This window comes from Oncorhynchus keta, chromosome 12 (genome assembly GCF_023373465.1).
Source record: "Oncorhynchus keta strain PuntledgeMale-10-30-2019 chromosome 12, Oket_V2, whole genome shotgun sequence".
Classification (NCBI taxonomy): Eukaryota; Metazoa; Chordata; class Actinopteri; order Salmoniformes; family Salmonidae; genus Oncorhynchus; species Oncorhynchus keta.
Window position 1 is genome coordinate 45,910,470 of NC_068432.1, and position 15,215 is coordinate 45,925,684.

Below are 15,215 nucleotides of genomic sequence, written 5' to 3' on the forward strand. Positions count from 1 at the left end.
GTAAGCACTGGAACAGTCTCCTGGACCACTGTAAGCACTGCAACAGTCTCCTGGACCACTGTAAGCACTGCAACAGTCTCCCGGACCACCGTAAGCACTACAACAGTCTCACGGACCACCGTAGGCACTGGAAGAGTATGTCGGACCACCATAAGAACTGGAACAGTCTCCCGGCACTGCAACAGTCTCCTGGACCACTGTAAGCACTGCAACAGTCTCCCGGACCACCGTAAGAACTGCAACAGTCTCCTGGACCACCGTAGGCACTGCAACAGTCTCCTGGACCACTGTAAGCACTGCAACAGTCTCATGGACCACTGTAAGCACTGCAACAGTCTCCTGGACCACCGTAAGAACTCGAACAGTCTCCCGGCACTGCAACAGTCTCGTGGACCACCGTAAGCACTGCAACAGTCTCATGGACCACTGTAAGCACTGCAACAGTCTCCTGGACCACCGTAAGGCACTGGAACAGTCTCCTGGACCACCGTAAGCACTGCAACAGTCTCCTGGACCACCGTAAGCACTGTCTCCTGGACCACCGTAGGCACCACCACTGTAAGCACTGCTCTCCTGGACCACCGGAACAGTCTCCCGGCACTGCAACAGTCTCCTGGACCACTGTAAGCACTGCAACAGTCTCCCGGACCACCGTAAGCAACAGTCTCCTGGACAACAGTCTCCTGGACCACCGTAAGCACTGCAACAGTCTCATGGACCACCGTAAGCACTGCAACAGTCTCATGGACCACAGTGGACCACCGACACTGAACAGTCTCCTGGACCACCGTAACTGCAACAGTCTCCCGGACAAAGCAGTCTCCTGGACCACCGTAAGACTGCAACAGTCTCCTGGACCACCGTAAGCACTGCTCCTGGAACAGTGCAACAGTCTCATGGACCACCGTAGCACTGTCTCCTGGACCACCGTAAGCACTGCAACAGTCTCCTGGACCAGTCTCTGTAGGCACTGCAACAGTCTCCCGGACCACCATGGAACCACCACGGTAAGCACTGCAACAGTCTCCTGGACCACTGTAAGCACTGGAACAGTCTCCGGACCACCGTAAGCACTGCAACAGTCTCCTGGACCACCGTAACTGCAACTCCTGGACCACCGTAAGCACTGCAACAGTCTCCTGGACCACTGTAAGTCTCCCGGACCACACTGCAACAGTCTCCTGGACCACTGTAAGCACTGCAACAGTCTCCTGGACCACGGTAAGCACTGGAACAGTCTCTGGACCACCCCGTAAGCACTGCAACAGTCTCCTGGACCACCGTAAGCACTGCAACAGTCTCCTGGACCACCGTAAGCACTGCAACAGTCTCCTGGACCACCGTAAGCACTGGAACAGTCTCCTGGACCACCGTAAGCACTGCAACAGTCTCCTGGACCACAGTCTCCTGTAAGCACTGCAACAGTCTCCTGGACCACCGTAGTCTCCCGGACCACCGTAAGCACTGGAACAGTCTCCCAGATCACCGTAAGCATGGCAACAGTCTCCTGGACCACCGTAAGCACTGCAACAGTCTCCTGGACCACTGTAAGCACTGGAACAGTCTCCCGGACCACCGTAAGCACTGCAACAGTCTCCTGGACCACCGTAAGCACTGGAACAGTCTCCCGGACCACCGTAAGCACTGGAACAGCCTCAACATTCAAATTGAAAAAATATCTTCTGGACATTCCACTCATTGACTCAGCCGAATAATTCTCTGCCTATCAGCCACCTAATAATTATCTGTCTATCAGCCACTCGTTTTGTTTCTACATTTTACTTGAAATTCTTTCTTATTTTTTTTACCCCCTAATTCATCATGTTTTCCTTTTGTTGTTTGTGTAAATTTCGAATGATTTGCTTGTCTGTCTTAAGAATCAGTATGTCTTTGTTTTCTAAACATTTGAAAGGGGGAGTTGCCTCTGGGTGTTGTGCCTCTCCTGCACATGCTCTTTTCATTATCTTTCTAAACTGTTATCATATTGTTTTGTATTTTCTTGTCTACACATAAAAAAAAATCATTTCCAAAACTACTATTGGACTAAAGTATTCTCTGAGACCATCATGATTTAGGCCGGTATTCAATCTGATTGCGTGTTATAGGCATTATAGCTTTTAATAGCAATTATAGCTTTTAATAGCAATTTCCGATTGAGCCGATATATGCAGCGTTTACAGTGAATGGTATCTCCGCGAACGCGGGTACATTGCCTTTAAAAACCGCCATGCCTATAACCCGTGATCAGAGATGTAGTGGAAGGTAATTGCACGTAAATGCTGTTTTACACACCTTTTTTATTTTGAGCAAGCATTTACCAACCTTTTGAAAATATAGTGTTACTCACCGCGAACAGTGATTAGCCTTTACCCACCTATTTTTCTTTACCATTACATCCATGCTCACGATCGGATCGAATCCCGGCCTTAGCTGACTGGAGAGTAAATGTTTTACATTTGTTTTTGGTATTTAGCAGACGCTCTTATCCAGAGCGACAAAACATTCTCAATAAAACAAATCAGCAAAATCGGTTGGTAGAAAGAAAAGACAAGTACAAAGGTAAAGTGTTAGGTTGCGTTGAGACCCTTTTGATATATCAGTAACAAATAGACACTAGGCGAAATCAGTCAGTACATGTCACAGTACATGTCATCCAAAGACAATATACAGTTGAAGTTGGAAGTTTACATACACTTAGGTTGGAGTTATTAAAACTCGTTTTTCAACCACTCCACAAATTTCTTGTTAACAAACTAGAGTTTTGGCAAGTCGGTAAGGACATCTACTTTGTGCATGACATAAGTCATTTTTTCAAAAATTGTTTACAGACAGATTATTTCACTTATAATTCACTGTATCACAATTCCAATGGGTCAGAAGTTTACATACAGTCAACTCAGTGTGCCTTTAAACAGCTTGGAAAATTCCAGAAAATTATGTCATGGCTTTAGAAGCTTCTCATAGGCTAATTGACATCATTTGAGTCAATTGGAGGTGTACCTGTGGATGTATTTCAAGGCCTACCTTCAAACTGCCTCTTTGCTTGACATCATGGGAAAATCAAAATAAATCAGACAAGACTTCAACAACAAAAAATTGTAGACCTCCACAAGTCTGGTTCATCCTTGGGAGTAATTTCCAAACACCTGAAGGTACCACGTTCATCTGTACAAACAATAGTACGCAAGTATAAACACCATGGGACCATGCAGCTGTCATACCGCTCAGGAAGGAGACGCGTTCTGTCTCCTAGAGATGAACGTACTTTGCTGTGAAAAGTGCAAATCACTCCCTGAACAACAGTAAAGGACCTTGTGAAGATGCTGGAGGAAACACGCACAAAAGTATCTATATCCACAGTAAAACGAGTCCTAAATCGACAACCTGAAAGGCCGCTCAGCATGGAAGAAGCCACTGCTCCAAAACCGCCATAAAAAAGCCAGACTACGGTTTGCAACTGCACATGGGGACAAAGATCGTACTTTCTGGAGAAATGTCCTCTGGTCTGATGAAACAAAAATAGAATTGTTTGGCCATAATGACCATCGTTATGTTTGGAGGAAAAAGGGGGAGCCTTGCAAGCCGAAGAACACCATCCCAACTGTGAAGCACAGGGGTGGCAGCATCATGTTGTGGGGGTGTTTTGCTGCAGGAGGGACTGGTGCATTTCACAAAATAGATGGCATCATGAGGTAGGAAAATTATGTGGATATATTGAAACAACATCTCCAGACATCAGTCAGGAAGTTAAAGCTTGGTCGCAAATGGGTCTTCCAAATGAACATTGACCCCAAGCATACTTCCAAAGTTGTAGCAAAATGGCTTAAGGACAACAAAGTCAAGATATTGGAGGAGCCATTGCAAAGCCCTGACCTCAAATCCTATAGAAAATTTGTGGGCAGAACTGAAAAAGCTTGTACGAGCAAGGAGGCCTACAAACCTGACTCAGTTACACCAGCTCTGTCAGGAGGAATGGGCCAAAATTCACCCAACTTATTGTGGGACGCTTGTGGAAGGCTACCCAAAACGTTCGACCCAAGTTAAACAATTTAAAGGCAATGCTAACAAATACCAATTGAGTGTATGTAAACTTCTGACCCACTGGGAATGTGATGAAATAAATAAAAACTGAAATAAATCATTCTCTCTACTATTATTTAAAATAATGTGGTGATCCTAACTGACCTAAGACAGGGAATTTTTATGTCATGAATTTTGAAACTGAGTTTAAATGTATTTGGCTAAGGTGTATGTAAACTTCAGACTTCAACTGTATATATATATATATTTTTTAAACTACCAAGTATAGCCCAGTCCATTCTGAAGTTCCTCTCACTGTCTCCACCACCAGTCCTTCCCAGATCTGTCCTTGGATGGGAGGTCCTGCAGCAGGACAGGAGGAAAAGCAGGGGGGATGGAACTTAATCCATATTTCGGAAGTATCACGGAAGATCTGCGTTCAAATGTATTTAATTTCCAATTGAGCCGACATGTGCAGCGTTTACCGAACACAGTGTGTGAGAACGCAGGAACATTGCCTTTAAATGTCAATCTAGCTACAACACGAATCTTCCAAGATACTTCAGTGATACGGATTGAATCCAGCCCGTAGTCATGGAATTTCTACTGTAATTTCACTTATTTATTTACCAGAGAGATGGACACTGACCTGTAGGAGATGCGGTGAGAGCTGACCCAGGTCTGCCACAAACACCAAAATCAGGACAAAGATCATGACCAAGATCAGGACCGTGATCCAAACAATTCCAGGGTAAAGGGCAGGGGCTGTTCTTCTTGCTTTAAATCTATCAACAACATCTCTGAATGCTGTGTTGACAACTAGGTTTTCTGGGGAATCTCTCCTGACATAGTGGACATTGATACTGGTGTCTGCTATCCCAGTATTCATTGAGACAGGCCATGCAGAAATTGTGTCCACAACTGGTGGTGACTGGATCACTAAATACATCCAAGCAGAGAGAGCACTGGAACGGCTCTTCTTCTGATCTTCTTCTGCGGGCAAACATTGCTGGAAACAAAGACCCTTTAATTTAGTTACTTGACTCATTCCTGTTGTCTCTTAATGGAGCAAAGGGCCCAAACAATGTTTTCCCAGCAACCCTGATTATTGTAGATGAAACCCTTATCTGGAAACTCCTTACCAGGGGCTATAATACCAGGACATAATAAAGTGTTCTGGGCATGCATAGCTTAACGCGTTGTAGCCTACACAATGAACCAGTGGCATAGGCAGAAATTCTTTACTGGTCAAATTTGTTAACTTTGAAAATGTGACAATGAAAAAAAATGTTTTTCTTTAAATAATAACAATGCAACATGGATGAAACGTTAATCAGAGAAGACAGTGACTAACTAGCTACAGTGACTAGACAACAACTAGGTTGGAGGCTTGCTGAAATAGCTTAATAGATATAAACATCAGTTAATTATTACAGAACCAATCAATAAATAAACAGTAACAATCTAACTGTTTCTTCTACTTACAAGACTAATGCTTGGCAAGGGCACACATGGAGGTTACAGGGTGATGTAGCTAGCAGTTTGAGAGGACACGCTTGCTTGATATATTGTAACAACTGAAAATAGGGAGAACACTTTTTTGTTTACCTAGGTTGTCATGACAACAGCAGCAACCACTTTCGTGCAGGAACAGAGTTCTCAGTTAAATTGGCGAGAAGCTCATTATTTTGAAATAAATCATGTTGTTCTGAAAACAGTGATATCCTCAACACTTTTTATTTGACAAGTAAAGATTGCCCAGCGGTAACAAGGCAAGCTTAATACAGGCAGACATAATTAAACATCATAGTAACATCAAAATAGCATCTTAAATTCACATTGACTTGTTTTTTTATTTTTTATACCAAAGAGATAAAGAGGATTCAGAAGTAAGAAAGTAAATACATCATACATTAATGCACTTTGAATATTTCCTTCACTGCTGTTTTACTATCTGTTGTTTTACTGTCTGTTGTTTTACTGTCTGTTGTTTTACTATCTGTTGTTTTACTATCTGTTGTTTTACTGTCTGTTATTTTACTATCTGTTGTTTTACTATCTGTTGTTTTACTATCTGTTGTTTTACTATCTGTTGTTTTACTGCCTGTTGTTTTACTGTCTGTTGTTTTACTGTCTGTTGTTTTACTATCTGTTGTTTTACTATCTGTTGTTTTACTATCTGTTGTTTTACTATCTGTTGTTTTACTATCTGTTGTTTTACTGCCTGTTGTTTTACTATCTGTTGTTTTACTGTCTGTTGTTTTACTATCTGTTGTTTTACTATCTGTTGTTTTACTATCTGTTGTTTTACTGCCTGTTGTTTTACTATCTGTTGTTTTACTTCCTGTTGTTTTACTGCCTGTTGTTTTACTATCTGTTGTTTTACTATCTGTTGTTTTACTATCTGTTGTTTTACTGCCTGTTGTTTTACTATCTGTTGTTTTACTGCCTGTTGTTTTAATATCTGTTGTTTTAATATCTGTTGTTTTAATATCTGTTGTTCTGCTGTCTGTTTTACTACAGATGGAGTCAGAAGTTTACATAAACCTTAGCCAAATACATTTAAAGTTTCAGTTTTTCACAATTCCTGACATTTAATTACAGTAAAAATTCCATGTCTTAGGTCAGTTAGGATCACCACATTATTTTAAGAATGTGAAATGTCATAACGATAGTAGAGAGAATGATTTATTTAAGCTTTTATTTCTTTCATCACATGTCAAGTGGGTCAGAGGTTTACATACACTAAATGAGAATTTGGTAGCATTGCCTTTAAATTGTTTAACTTGGGTCAAACGTTTTGGGTAGCCTTCCACAAGCTTCCCACAATAAGTTTGGTTAATTTAATAATTTTGGCCCATTCCTCCTGACAGAGCTGGTGTAACTGAATCAGGTTTGTAGGCCTCCTTGCTTGCACATGCTTTTTCAGTTCTGCCCAAAAAGGAGGGTTGAGGTCAGGGCTTTGTGATGGCCACTCCAATACCTTGACTTTGTTGTCCTTAAGCCATTTTGCCACAACTTTGGAAGTATGTTTGGGGTCATTGTCCATTTGGAAGACCCATTTGCGACCAAGCTTTAACTTCCTGACTGATGTCTTGAGATGTTGCTTCAATATATCCACATCATTTTCCTACCTCATGATGCCATCTATTTTGTGAAGTGCACTAGTCCCTCCTGCAGCAAAGCACCCCCACAACATGATGCTGCCACCCCTGTGCTTCACGGTTGGGATGATGTAAGAATCTTACAGTCCACATGAAGGAGGCAGATAGCTTTAAAATCCCCAGGTTCTGTAGTATCTTTATGTTTTTTTAGGAATCAGTGATATCAAAGCCTCATTAAAGGTGTCCGGGAGGGAGACATTTTTAAATGCCTCCTGGTAAACCACTGTCAATACAGGTACAAGAATGTCAATATACTTTTTATAATATTCTACAGGAAGGCCGTCCAGACCAGATGATTTCCCTGCTGTCATAGATAAAATGGCGGCTCTAAGCTCGTCTTCTGTTATAGTACAATCCAGGTCCTCTATCTGATCATCTAGGTAATTCTAAACCATATAAAAAAGTATCCATATCTATGGGGCTCGCTGAACAGGAGGATATACAATATATACAGTGAGGGAAAAAATGTTTGATCCCCTGCTGATTTTGTACGTTTGCCCATTGACAAAGAAATTATCAGTCTATAATTTTAATGGTAGGTTTATTTGAACAGTGAGAGACAGAATAATAACAAAAAAATTGAGAAAAACGCATGTCAAAAATGTTATAAATTGATTTGCATTTTAATTAGGGAAATAAGTATTTGACCCCTCTGCAAAACATGACTTAGTACTTGGTGGCAAAACCCTTGTTGGCAATCACAGAGGTCAGACTTTTCTTGTAGTTGGCCACCAGGTTTGCAAACATCTCAGGAGGGATTTTGTCCCACTCCTCTTTGCAGATCTTCTCCAAGTCATTAAGGTTTCGAGGCTGACGTTTGGCAACTCAAACCTTCAGCTCCCTCCACAGATTTTCTATGGGATTAAGGTCTGGAGACTGGCTTGGTCACTCCCGGACCTTAATGTGCTTCTTCTTGAGCAGTGTGGGTGTAATAATTGAATAATATAGATTTCTAAATGTATTTTACAACGCTCACACACACGACGCGAGCAGTGTAGTCAGCCTGCAAATCTACCCTTCCTCACATTATATCAACATGTAGCATGATCTGTGAGGGCAATGGGCCCAATCTGGCAATCAATCACATTACTAACCATGAAATTCAAGAATAAATCTATTCTGGAGTGTGTCTTATGACAGTAGAAGAAAAAAATATATTCTCTATCATTAGGATGGACTAATCTCCATATGTCTGTAAAGCCCATATCGTCTGCTAGCATATGTATTGCAAGGCTATCCTTTGGTGTGGAGTAAATGTACTTCTATCAATCATATTGTCCATCACTTGGTTAAAGTGTACAGCAACGACGATCTGCCCCTCCATATGTCCCAGTATAACGTTGACATAATGAAAACAAATCAGGGTCCTCCTTGTTGACAGCATACATGTTGCATAATACTACCTTAATCCCATTTATAAGAGCCTCAATGCAGATCAGTCTGCCAGACTCATCAGTGTTGCTTCAACATTACAAAATTAACAATTTTGTTTATCAGAATAATCACACCATTTTTTGGGGAAGTAAATTAGTTACGTTAAACTACTTCAACCCAGATTCCTATTAATGAGTTACGTTAAACTACTGCAACTCATTCTCCTCTAAATGACTTATGATAAACTACTGCAACTCAGCCTCCTCCTAATTTCAGTGTCTCTACATATGTTAAATGTGATTTCTGAATGAAGAAAATATCCGCCTGTTTTGATTTGAAATATGTCAAAATCCTTTTCCTCTTCACTTGGTTACCACAACCATTTATATTCCAAGAGATTATGTTTACATAACCCTTAGCTATATTTGCTCTGAGCAGTTATAGCCTGTGAACGTGAAGTGTCCCATTTAACACAAGTGACAACTCTAATTGTTACGTTTGCTCCCCCTCTGGCCTCTAGGTCACCAGGCTGCTCGTTAGAGAGCACACCTGTCACCAGCGTCACAACCATCAGCACATTATGACACCCACCTGGACTCCATCACCTCCTTGATTACCTGCCCTATATATGTCCCTCCCTTTGGTTTCTTCCCCAGGCGTCATTGTTTCTGTTTCCTGTCTGTGCGTTGTTTGAGTTTCTTGTTTTGTATTATGTTCTGTTCTGTTTATTTATTAAAACACTCACTTCCTGAACTTGCTTCCTGACTCGCACATCGTTACACTAATGAACATCATTATATAACATTTCATAATATGTGCTCAAGCTTTACAAAAAAAACAGTGTAAATAAACATAGAAAACCAATCCCAAAATAAAACAAAGCAACTAGGAATGTCAATCATTACAGAACTGACTTTGATGCTGCCGAAGATAACCTGCAGGCTCAACTCAAAATCCCGTATGGTCCGTGAGGCGCTTGAAAGGCTAAATTAGCAACACACCCCAGAGTCCCGCAGGCACATAGGCTTCCTTCCTTTTGAATAATAAACGGCATACAATTCAACTTGTATTTTTACCTTGTCTTGTCTTCGTTATCTAGGCTAAACACGTCTCTCGCAAGAAACACTGCCTTCACGTTGTCCTTGAAAATAATATTCTTCCCCTTCCAAGTAAAACCAGTAAATACGTTATTCTCTATACATACATATGGTATGCTTCAGTATGAATGACAACACGATATACAGAAAATAAGGCCTCTCGTCTGAAAGGAAAGCACACATGTCCAAAGACAAGAATGAAGGCAATGCGGGCGCCAACCACAAAATGTGCTCGGGGGAACAAGTTGGTGCAAGGTCTGTTCTGACTAGAGATGTGCAAGGTCTGTTCTGACTAGAGATGTGCAAGGTCTGTTCTGACTAGAGATGTGCAAGGTCTGTTCTGACTAGAGATGTGCAAGGTCTGTTCTGACTAGAGATGTGCAAGGTCTGTTCTGACTAGAGATGTGCAAGGTCTGTTCTGACTAGAGATGTGCAAGGTCTGTTCTGACTAGAGATGTGCAAGGTCTGTTCTGACTAGAGATGTGCAAGGTGCTGAAGAGATGTGCTCTGTTCTGACTAGAGATGTGCAAGGTCTGTTCTGACTAGAAGGTCTGTTCTGACTAGAGATGTGCAAGGTCTGTTCTGACTAGAGATGTGCAAGGTCTGTTCTGACTAGAGATGTGCAAGGTCTGTTCTGACTAGAGATGTGCAAGGTCTGTTCTGACTAGAGATGTGCAAGGTCTGTTCTGACTAGAGATGTGCTGTTCTGAAGGTCTGTTCTGACTAGAGAGATAGAGATGCAAGGTCTGTTCTGACTAGAGATGTGCAAGGTCTGTTCTGACTAGAGATGTGCAAGGTCTGTTCTGACTAGAGATGTGCACTAGGTCTGTTCTGACTAGAGATGTGCAAGGTCTGTTCTGACTAGAGATGTGCAAGGTCTGTTCTGACTAGAGATGTGCAAGGTCTGTTCTGACTAGAGATGATCTGTTCTGACAAGTCTGTTCTGACTAGAGATGTGCAAGGTCTGTTCTGACTAGAGATGTGCAAGGTCTGTTCTGACTAGAGATGTGCAAGGTCTGTTCTGACTAGAGATGTCTGTTCACTAGGTCTGTCTGTTCTGACTAGAGATGTGCAAGGTCTGTTCTGACTAGAGATGTGCAAGGTCTGTTCTGACTAGAGATGTGCAAGGTCTGTTCTGACTAGAGATGTGCAAGGTCTGTTCTGACTAGAGATGTGCAAGGTCTGTTCTGACTGAGATGTGCAAGGTCTGTTCTGAGAGATGTGCAAGGTCTGTTCTGACTAGAGATGTGCAAGGTCTGTTCTGACTAGAGATGTGCAAGGTCTGTTCTGACTAGAGATGTGCAAGGTCTGTTCTGACTAGAGATGATGTTCTGCAAGGTCTGTTCTGACTAGAGATGTGCAAGGTCTGTTCTGACTAGAGATGTGCAAGGTCTGTTCTGACTAGAGATGTGCAAGGTCTGTTCTGACTAGAGATGTGCAAGGTCTGTTCTGACTAGAGATGTGCAAGGTCTGTTCTGACTAGAGATGTGCAAGGTCTGTTCTGACTAGAGATGTGTGAGGTCTGTTCTGACTAGAGATGTGCAAGGTCTGTTCTGACTAGAGATGTGCAAGGTCTGTTCTGACTAGAGATGTGCAAGGTCTGTTCTGACTAGAGATGTGCAAGGTCTGTTCTGACTAGAGATGTGCAAGGTCTGTTCTGACTAGAGATGTGCAAGGTCTGTTCTGACTAGAGATGTGCAAGGTCTGTTCTGACTAGAGATGTGCAAGGTCTGTTCTGACTAGAGATGTGCAAGGTCTGTTCTGACTAGAGATGTGCACTAGGTCTGTTCTGACTAGAGATCTGTTCTGACTAGATGTGTCTGTTCTGACTAGATGTGCAAGGTCTGTTCTGACTAGAGTGCAAGGTCTGTTCTGACTAGAGATCTGTGCAAGGTCTGTTCTGACTAGAGATGTGCAAGGTCTGTTCTGACTAGAGATGTGCAAGGTCTGTTCTGACTAGAGATGTGCAAGGTCTGTTCTGACTAGAGATGTGCAAGGTCTGTTCTGACTAGAGAAGGTCTGTTCTGACTAAGTGCAAGGTCTGTTCTGACTAGATGTGCAAGGTCTGTTCTGACTAGAGATGTGCAAGGTCTGTTCTGACTAGAGATGTGCAAGGTCTGTTCTGACTAGAGATGTGCAAGGTCTGTTCTGACTAGAGATGTGCAAGGTCTGTTCTGACTAGAGATGTGCAAGGTCTGTTCTGACTAGAGATGTGCAAGGTCTGTTCTTGGTAGAGATGTGCAAGGTCTGTTCTGACTAGAGATGTGCAAAGTCTGTTCTGACTAGAGATGTGCAAGGTCTGTTCTGACTAGAGATGTGCAAGGTCTGTTCTGACTAGAGATGTGCAAGGTCTGTTCTGACTAGAGATGTGCAAGGTCTGTTCTGACTAGAGATGTGCAAGGTCTGTTCTGACTAGAGTGCAAGGTCTGTTCTGACTAGAGATGTGCAAGGTCTGTTCTGACTAGATGTGCAGATCTGTTCTGACTAGAGATGTCTCTGTTCTGACTAGAGATGTGCAAGGTCTGTTCTGAGAGATGTGCAAGGTCTGTTCTGACTAGAGATGTGCAAGGTCTGTTCTGACTAGAGATGTGCAAGGTCTGTTCTGACTAGAGATGTGCAAGGTCTGTTCTGACTAGAGATGTGCAAGGTCTGTTCTGACTAGAGATGTGCAAGGTCTGTTCTGACTAGAGATGTGCAAGGTCTGTTCTGACTAGAGATGTGCAAGGTCTGTTCTGACTAGAGATGTGCAAGGTCTGTTCTGACTAGAGATGTGCAAGGTCTGTTCTGACTAGAGATGTGCAAGGTCTGTTCTGACTAGAGATGTGCAAGGTCTGTTCTGACTAGAGATGTGCAAGGTCTGTTCTGACTAGAGATGTGCAAGGTCTGTTCTGACTAGAGATGTGCAAGGTCTGTTCTGACTAGAGATGTGCAAGGTCTGTTCTGACTAGAGATGTGCAAGGTCTGTTCTGACTAGAGATGTGCAAGGTCTGTTCTGACTAGATGTGCAAGGTCTGTTCTGACTAAGATGTCTCTGTTCTGACTAGATGATCTGTTCTGACTAGAGATGTCTCTGTTCTGACTAGAGATCTGTTCTGACTAGAGATGTCTCTGTTCTGACTAGAGATGTGCAAGGTCTGTTCTGACTAGAGATGTGCAAGGTCTGTTCTGACTAGAGATGTGCAAGGTCTGTTCTGACTAGAGATGTGCAAGGTCTGTTCTGACTAGAGATGTGCAAGGTCTGTTCTGACTAGAGATGTGCAAGGTCTGTTCTGACTAGAGATGTGCAAGGTCTGTTCTGACTAGAGATGTGCAGAGGTCTGTTCTGACTAGAGATCTGTTCTGACTAGAGATGTGCAAGGTCTGTTCTGACTAGATGATCTGTTCTGACTAGAGGTCTGTTCTGACTAGAGATGTGCAAGGTCTGTTCTGACTAGAGATGTGCAAGGTCTGTTCTGACTAGAGATGTGCAAGGTCTGTTCTGACTAGAGATGTGCAAGGTCTGTTCTGACTAGAGATGTGCAAGGTCTGTTCTGACTAGAGATCTGTTCTGACTGCAAGGTCTGTTCTGACTAGAGATGTGCAAGGTCTGTTCTGACTAGAGATGTGCAAGGTCTGTTCTGACTAGAGATGTGCAAGGTCTGTTCTGACTAGAGATGTGCAAGGTCTGTTCTGACTAGAGATGTGCAAGGTCTGTTCTGACTAGAGATGTGCAAGGTCTGTTCTGACTAGAGATGTGCAAGGTCTGTTCTGACTAGAGATGTGCAAGGTCTGTTCTGACTAGAGATGTGCAAGGTCTGTTCTGACTAGAGATGTGCAAGGTCTGTTCTGACTAGAGATGTGTTCTGACTAAGGTCTGTTCTGACTAGAGATGTGCAAGGTCTGTTCTGACTAGAGATGTGCAAGGTCTGTTCTGACTAGAGATGTGCAAGGTCTGTTCTGACTAGAGATGTGTCTGTTCTGACTAGAGATGTGCAAGGTCTGTTCTGACAAGGTCTGTTCTGACTAGAGATGTGCAAGGTCTGTTCTGACTAGAGATGTGCAAGGTCTGTTCTGACTAGAGATGTGCAAGGTCTGTTCTGACTAGAGATGGTCTGCAAGCAAGGTCTGTCTGTCTGTTCTGACTAGAGATGTGCAAGGTCTGTTCTGACTAGAGATGTGCAAGGTCTGTTCTGACTAGAGATGTGCAAGGTCTGTTCTGACTAGAGATGTGCAAGGTCTGTTCTGACTAGAGATGTGCAAGGTCTGTTCTGACTAGAGATGTGCAAGGTCTGTTCTGACTAGAGATGTGCAAGGTCTGTTCTGACTAGAGAGATCTGTTCTGACTAAGGTCTGTTCTGACTAGAGATGTGCAAGGTCTGTTCTGACTAGAGATGTGCAAGGTCTGTTCTGACTAGAGATGTGCAAGGTCTGTTCTGACTAGAGATGTGCAAGGTCTGTTCTGACTAGAGATGTGCAAGGTCTGTTCTGACTAGAGATGTGCAAGGTCTGTTCTGACTAGAGATGTGCAAGGTCTGTTCTGACTAGAGATGTGCAAGGTCTGTTCTGACTAGAGATGTGCAAGGTCTGTTCTGACTAGAGATGTGCAAGGTCTGTTCTGACTAGAGATGTGCAAGGTCTGTTCTGACTAGTCTGTTCTGACTAGAGATGTGCAAGGTCTGTTCTGACTAGAGATGTGCAAGGTCTGTTCTGACTAGAGATGTGCAAGGTCTGTTCTGACTAGAGATGTGCAAGGTCTGTTCTGACTAGAGATGTGCAAGGTCTGTTCTGACTAGAGATGTGCAAGGTCTGTTCTGACTAGAGATGTGCAAGGTCTGTTCTGACTAGAGATGTGCAAGGTCTGTTCTGACTAGAGATGTGCAAGGTCTGTTCTGACTAGAGATGTGCAAGGTCTGTTCTGACTAGAGATGTGCAAGGTCTGTTCTGACTAAAGATGTGCAAGGTCTGTTCTGACTAGAGATGTGCAAGGTCTGTTCTGACTAGAGATGTGCAAGGTCTGTTCTGACTAGAGATGTGCAAGGTCTGTTCTGACTAGAGATGTGCAAGGTCTGTTCTGACTAGAGATGTGCAAGGTCTGTTCTGACTAGATGTGCAAGGTCTGTTCTGACTAGATGTGCAAGGTCTGTTCTGACTAGATGTGCAAGGTCTGTTCTGACTAGAGATGTGCAAGGTCTGTTCTGACTAGAGATGTGCAAGGTCTGTTCTGACTAGAGATGTGCAAGGTCTGTTCTGACTAGAGATGTGCAAGGTCTGTTCTGACTAGATGTGCAAGGTCTGTTCTGACTAGATGTGCAAGGTCTGTTCTGTTCTGACTAGAGATGCAAGGTCTGTTCTGACTAGAGATGTGCAAGGTCTGTTCTGACTAGAGATGTGCAAGGTCTGTTCTGACTAGAGATGTGCAAGGTCTGTTCTGACTAGATGTGCAAGGTCTGTTCAAGAGTCTGTTCTGACTAGAGATGTGCAAGGTCTGTTCTGACTAGAGATGTGCAAGGTCTGTTCTGACTAGAGATGTGCAAGGTCTGTTCTGACTAGAGATGTGCAAGGTCTGTTCTGACTAGAGATG

The 15,215-nt window shown here is 43.0% G+C and overlaps 1 long non-coding RNA gene across 1 annotated transcript; it reads right to left on the reverse strand.

Annotated features, from left to right (window-relative positions):
* Positions 1-1,453: 1,453 nt before the first annotated feature.
* On the reverse strand, positions 1,454-5,590 carry LOC118391740 (uncharacterized). Its single transcript, XR_004827209.2, has 3 exons — positions 5,506-5,590; positions 4,670-5,029; positions 1,454-4,383 (listed from the first exon to the last, which is right to left on the reverse strand). It is a non-coding gene; the product is annotated as an uncharacterized LOC118391740 (long non-coding RNA).
* Positions 5,591-15,215: the final 9,625 nt, after the last annotated feature.